Raw genomic sequence first — 7552 nt, forward strand, 5'->3', positions numbered from 1 at the left:
CTGCGCCCCGCTCCCGCCTCAGCCCTTCGCGCCCCGCGCCCGCTTCGCCTCAGCCCTTCGCGCCCGGCGCCCGCCCCAGCGCCGTCGCCTCTCCCCCGGCGCCCCTCGCTCACCTCAGGGCGACGCACAGCCAGGCGGCGAGCAGCGCCATGCCGCAGGTGGGTGGCGAGGGCGCTCCGGCGGCCTGAGCCCGCTCAGCCCGCGCGAGTCGCGGCGCTCATGCTCCCCGCGGCGGGCGGCCCGGGCAGGGCGCCGCTCGCCCCGGCGCCCGTCCCCTCGGGGCCCGGCGGGGCGGCTGCGGCGGGGCTGGGGCAGGGGCTGTGCGCGCCCCTCGGTGCCGCCGCCGCCGCCCGGCTCCTCTGCCGGCTCCGGTGGGGAATTAGGGGCTGAAGGGACGCGCGCGGCCGGAGAGCAGTGACAATAATCGAATAAGGCATTAGGGGAGATTAAAAGGAAGAAATCCACTGCTAGTTTTGGCATGGAATTAGCAGGGACCCGTTAGGAAATCTGGAAAAGCGCTGGCATCTTGCTGATAGAGATTATGTTAGATATGGCCTCAGCATTTATTATGTTTATGGTTCACAGAGAGATTATTATGCAGCTTCTGCATCATTAGAACTTCGAAAATAAAAGTACAGTTTTCAAATTTGCTGGGTTTTTTGACCTTTCTCAACAGATTTCCTCACGATCAGGCCTTTAGAGCTGTAGAGAGTGCGTGAATAGCTCATATTCAGTATCATAACATCTAAACATTCAACTTTCAAAGCTGGTTCACAGTTTGAGGTGGAAAGGGGTCTCTCTCTCTCTCTCTCTCTCTTTTTTTTTTTCTTTTTTTTTTTCCGTTAATACTAAGCTGTTTCGGAGGTTACATACACAGATTTTGCTCGGACTTTAAACCAGGGCATTATCAGGACTTCTGCTAGAATTGGAACTGCTTACTTTTAAACCACTGGAAYTGTATATCATTACTAATTTTTTCCTTATAAGTACTGATTGGATCATTACTATCTCATCCTTCGGTAACTGTGTTAATATAGTCAGCCCTATGGGAAAATAAGATCAGGCTGCTTCAGCGCTTTCTGTGACCTTATTACTTCTTATAAAACCAATGAATGATGTAGCACATACATCATTTAGCTACCCTGTAAACAAAGCAATTGGGTCAGTTTTCTTTCCTCATGGTAATACAGAGAAGAGGTTACTAGACCAAAGCAAAATAATTATTTTCATAAAATTTTGTTGGATAAAGCACATTTCTAAGCAAATTTAGTTAATTATCAAGAGATGGAAAGCAAGAGTTTGCATGACACTAGGTGAATCTTSTATTTATTTGACGGTAACACATGAGGTTTTCTTGTCTAAATACAGTCTAGCTCTGGAGTTGGATAAGTCAAAGCTTTTCCCCTCAAGCTTTGGCTTCTGGAAGAGCAAATGTAGTGCTACAAAACCAGGAGAACATGAGAATGGGATTAGAAATACGGGATATCCTCTGTCATTGAGCCTCCTCCCCGCCTGCCATGGGCTATGGTGTTGTGTAATCTGCATAGGCGGCTGGTTGGGCTTTGGCTCTGCCTTTGAACCRCTGTGAACCCTTGTTCCTGAGAGGCTTCGGTGTGCTCTGCGAACACACCAAACACAATCTGTGTAAAGTCTTAATGATCTACATGAATGTCTTAATATTGCTCAGCTCAGAACTAACATTGCTATTCAGAACCAACTACATGCATGAGTTTGTTCACTAATACACTACCTCTATGAAAAAAACAAGGTTTGTATGAACTATTAGGTATTTGCCAACATAAAAGGGAAATCAGTAAATCAGAACTGCCTTTTTAGGGGGTTTTATTCTTCCGTCTGTGTGTCCAGATTCAAAGCCCAGCAGTCTGAAACCTTACCTCATTTCTCTAATCTTACTGACTTGGTTGAGGCTATTATCATCATTCTTCTCAGAATATTAAAAYTGCATTTAGCATTTAAACATCACTAATACCTATTTTTAGCAAATATGCTTCCATTAGTATTAAATATGTAAACATTTTTTTAAAAGTCTTATTTTTTTCTGGATCTATTGCAGCACTTTATTCACTGCTAAGAGGTACTGTGACTCACCTTAGATCTTGTCTTGGAATTATATCCCTCTCCCTTTGAAAAAAGGGAAAAGTAGCCTTGTCAAAATATTTGCATGGGCTCTCTAATTTCATTCACAAAACGATTAAAAGCAGCTAAACTTTTTAAAACAAAATGCATAATTTGTACATACCGGCATCCACAGGGTAAGTTGCATATATCCAATTTGTCATCTTTATGGTAGTAAAAACAACAGTATAAAGTAAAATGAAATCATGCAAATATGAGGCACGTTRCTTCCTTTTGTTGATCTGATTATCCAGCAGCTTTTTTAATACTCATTCTATGGGCATTAAAAGCTCAAGGCTACATAGAGGTCCACCAGCTTCTCTCAGCCACTCCTTATTTCCCTTTCTTCCATTTACATTGTTGTGGATTGGACAAAAACATGTTATCTAATTTTATCATTTACAACTGCCTTTTGTTCACTAGCAATCTGTTTCAAATGAAGCTCCTGTATTAAAAAAAAAAAAAGAAAAAGAAAGAAAGGAAGATCTGTCTCATTCACTCACAGTAGACTGGGATTTGAGTCAATGAGATGGAATTTGAGTTTTGTTTGTTTGTTTTCTCTCTCTCTCTTGGAGAAAACCTTTCCTTTCTGCATTTTGTACCAGGTTGAACCTGGATATGATTGGATCTGTAGTGCAGCAGCTGTTCTGGGACAACTGTGGTCGTCTCCTCCAAAAGGGGCCAACTGTATAGAAGCAAGCTTTAAGAAACTTGTTTTTAAACACCTGCCCATCCATGGAAACTTGCTTCCTCACTTATTTGGGCTGAAAAATGGGTGCTCCAGGGAGTAAACAAAGAAAACAGAGAACCACAATAGATGAAATGTTCTAAGAGTTCACTGAGCTCTGTTAACCTTCCCCTTCTCCTAAGTCAGAGAAAGCTCAAGGGATGATTTGGACAGAGAAATGCTGGACAGATAAAAAAACGATTCAGCATTTGCCTTTTGATTAAAAAAATAAATAGATCACAACATTTTTCTTTAAACAGAATAGTTCTGTTAACTTCCAGTCTAATCTAGAAAGGAACACTTYAGGAGGAGCACTTAACAACTTTGGCTGTCATGCCAGTTAATGAGAACAATTTATTTTGATGCTGATTTAACTTCTGTTGTTCACTGTTCTTGATTCCTGTTCCTTGATTCTAGCAAAGGGCTCTCTTCTCTTGTCTCCCTCAACAGCTTTTTATCATGGCAAGCTTCCTAGGTCAACCAGAACTGGAGAAAAAAATGCTCTTAACACCCAGTGCTGCACTGCAGACAAAGAGTGGATACAGTGACAAATTTGGCAGAATGTATTAGTTCAGTGGTGCTCCGAGTCTCTGGCTGCTGACATATGGAGGAATGATCTCTGCCTTAGTGTGCCCTTCCACCCATGCAAACGTGCTTTAAGATTTACTTAGTTTTTCTTTCTTTCCATGCAGCAAGTAATAGAGCTCATGCAGAAGAAAAAGCAAAGTAAGCTTGATTATCTGTCACCAATCAGAGTAGCATACAGGCTATCCTAGACTATTTCAACWGAGTTCAGAATGCTTGAAAGTGAAAATTAGGGCTTAGCACTGTGGAAACAGAGGAACACTTGAAGAACATAAAAAGAACCATCGTGGGTCAGGTTAAGGGTGTAGCTCAATATTTTGGTTTCTAACATGGTTTAGAGAGAAACCTTAATTGGTTTTCCCATAGTGTAATATCTCAGCCTCTAGTTCTGAGCAATTTAGACCTTTCTGGAGCCAGAAGTTAAACGGAGATTGTCAGGGAGAAATTAGCAATGCCTCTCTCCCTTATTAATTTGTGTACCTTCTTTTCAAACCCTTTTATATTCTTGGCCTTCAAACTCCCTAATGGTAATAACAAACAATAATATAAAGTACAGTGAAATTATGCATTGTGGGGCATATTACTTCGTTTCGTTAGTCTGATTGTCTGGATACGTGACAGCTACATAAGAGCCTCCTAGGTGTTACGCTGTAGAGAACAGTGTAGTATCATTTYCTAGTCACCTTCTTCATAAAGTATGATTTTATAGACATCTGTCTTGTCCTTTCCCATCAATGCTTTTTCAAGCTGAAAAGGCCTAATCTGATTAGTTTCGTATGAAAGCTACTGTATATTTCTCATTATCCTTGTTCTTTAGCTCTAGCAATGTTTCTCTGATATAGAGTGACCAGAATTGCAAGCAATATTCAATATATGGGCATATGATGAATTTTTTACGATGTGTTCTAATCTGCAAAAGATGAGTAAACTGTTAGATTTCTGTGGTACTGTTAACTGTTTGGTACAGTTCAATTCTCCAAGCTTAGTGYTGCTATTGTAAGGAGGATAGCACACACCTCTAGTCCTACTCTGTTAACTTGCCCTGTTGAAAAGGAGGATTTGCAGTTTACAGAAGTRACAAAGTAAATCAGCGTGGGTAGATTCTGTGCTAACTCAGATACTCCCTTCTCGGTCCCTAGCTAGCTTTCCTACTGCTGCACAGCACTGGGCTTTGCTGTGTGGCTATGCTACTGCTGAAATAAATTAATGAATATTGTAAATAAAGGAGCGTAAGTTACAGGTTGGGAGCTCAGTGTGAGTCCAAGTGCAGTGAATCAAAGAGAATTTAGAGGGAATCCAGCTTACTGTTACATAAGCATTGAGGAACTGGTGGAACAGGTTGCCCAGGGAGGTTGTGGAGTCTCCTTCTCTGGAGATACTCAAGGCCCGCCTGGCTGCAACCCTGTCTAACATGCTCTAGGTGACCCTGCTGAGCAGGGAGGTTGGACTAGATGATCTCCAGAGGGCCCTTCCAACCTTACTGATTCTGTGATTCTGTGAAGCTAGAGGGAAGCTTCAACGCTTCCTAGACTCACTTAGTTGCCTGTTATTATCTCACTTCTGACTCTAGCCCAGCAACTCCTGCACGGCAGCATCAATCTCTGATGGCAGGGCTTTGGCAAGTGGACTGTAGTGTTTGAATGAGTCATATGATTTCAGTCTGGGGTTTCCCTGCAAAAATATGACATGATAATATTCCTTGCAAGAAATTTGCAGAGAAGAGTCAGGACAGGCAAAATATTTCAAAGCAATTCAAAAAATTCCAGCCTACTTTCTAAAATCCAAAAACATTCCTTGAATAGTAAAGACAGTAGAAGGGAATTGCATGGACTTTGCTGTCTGTTGCAGAGCTGGATGGTTTTATGAGCTAAAGTAGACTTTGGATAAATTTTAATTTAATTTATCTTGAATCTTCAGTTAGTGTTTTCTTCTTATGGATTTGGAATTCTCAAGTGTGAGACAGATATTTTTTCTTTCTAAGTAGTTTTGAAATACTTTGAACCAAGAAGTTGTGTACTCTTTTGGTTTGTTTTCTAATTATGAAGAGAAATGCGCACAGTGTTTAAAGCAGAAATTCTTTTATCAGGGAACATCAAACCACTAGCAAATTTTAATGAGTCTGTGGTTAATGGGTTAGTATGAAAATAAGCATATCTTCTGAGAAAATTCTTCAGAAATCATAACTTCTAAGTGATCTACGCAAGCTTTATAAAGGAATGGTGATTGTGGAGTCAAGAAGAGAAGTTTCTTGGGAATTATTCTCTCATGAGAATAGAATAATGAAAATGTTTAGCTTATAAAAGATTTGCCAGCAGCATATGCGTTGGGTATATAAGCAAACAAACAGTTTGGAAATTTGTTAAGAAAGTGGCATGAACTGGACAACAGCTTGGAAGAGGTGAATGGCAAATTGAGAAGTGTGGTGGCAAGATTACACTTCCCAGACGCTAAATGTTATCACCTTGTAGGATATCATTAGCACTATGATGAAAGATGATATTTCTGATTCATTTGGGAAATACTACAGAAAATTAGATGAGTTTGCAGCAGATGAAAACTTTGAGAATTTTTTTTTAACTGAGGAATTCTGAAATGAAAATAGATAATCTGAAGTTTCTGTGGCAACTAGCTAGYTAAAATATGACAAATTTGGCACAAAGACTACAAGACTGCAATTCATTTTCTGATATTTGTAGTTAATCTAATACATGCTAGCTGTTCTGCCCTGGCAGGGCATAGATGTACCCTTTCTTCTTTCTTCTCAGMCCCTAAAAGTGCTAAATGAGAAGAAATATGCTTTCATAGTGTGGGTATGATTACTAAATTAATTGAAGGAACATAGGAACTCTTTTTTTAAAAAGTGCCCTTACTTTGTGAAACATTTTCAGATTTCAAGGTATTTGGTTTTTACTAGCTATTTATTTCCTTGTGAAGAAACTCATTTGTTGTAGATACTGTTCAGTAGAGATACAGTTAAAAATCCTTGTGTAAAAATCCTTGTGATCCTTGTATCCTTCTGCAATTCTGTGTAAATGAGACACATGCCAGGTTGCTAGTCTGTTTTGGTAATTTTGCTGCCACAGGACAATGTTAATTCTACTCTGTTTATCATTCAGGATATTTCCTCTGCCTTCAAATATCTTCAGGGAAAATGTATCTCACATACTGCTACCTATGTCACTCACCCCACTGATAATGTTGAGAGTGTGGATGAGTCATCTGCTCACAAATTGCCACATATTGGTGGCTTGCAACATGGGTAGCTGGCACAGGACCTGGCAGCTCTCAGCTCTGAGGGAGCTCAATACGGTAAAGAKACCTTTCTCCTTTTCATGCTTGTCTTGTATGAAGCTCAGCCATAGTAAAAAATCGTTTTCCAACCGATACATGCACATTTGAGTTATGCATCTGCAAATATGTATACACACACATGCAATCTTATTTTTATATATTAAGTGCTTAAGTATCATTCAAGACTGAACTAGATTTTGTTTTACATCCAGCAAAATCAAAGGCCCAAATGGGCAGAAACCATTACGTATTGTTCCAAATCTCGTGTTGATTCTAAGACATTATTCAAGGTGCGTTGTAGTAGTAACACTTCCGTAAAGTTGATTTTTGACAAATCAACTGGGCAGCAAATTAAAGAAATTCTTCATTAAACATTTTTGAAATATGTGGGACAAACTGCTGCTCAGCTGCCAGTATTTGTTCCACCTACACTGCAGGTATATAATTGACATTTCGAAGTAGAGATGGAACAGGCTGTCTAGGGTATAAATCAGTAAAAGTATTTTTGTGTGATTTTTTTTGTTTTTCTTTGTGATTGTTGTTGGTCATATATACTGATCACATGTTCCTAGGAAATATAAAACATCTAGGAATTATAAAACATCTGCAAAAGGAAGGCGGTGAGTATCTCTAGATGCCTCACATGCATGCCATCACCAGCTAACTACAAACAAACCGGAGCCCGAGAGGCTCCTTCCCTACTGCACAGAGAGGAAATACTGCAAAACAGACATAGTGGGAACCACACAGGAGCCGCTACATAACTCTCTCTTGTCTCAGTTCTTGAAAAACCTTTTCTTTTGTTGGCATTTT

This window comes from Rhea americana, unplaced genomic scaffold (assembly GCF_003343005.1).
Source record: "Rhea americana isolate MKP2758 unplaced genomic scaffold, rheAme1 scaffold_51, whole genome shotgun sequence".
NCBI lineage: Eukaryota > Metazoa > Chordata > Aves > Rheiformes > Rheidae > Rhea > Rhea americana.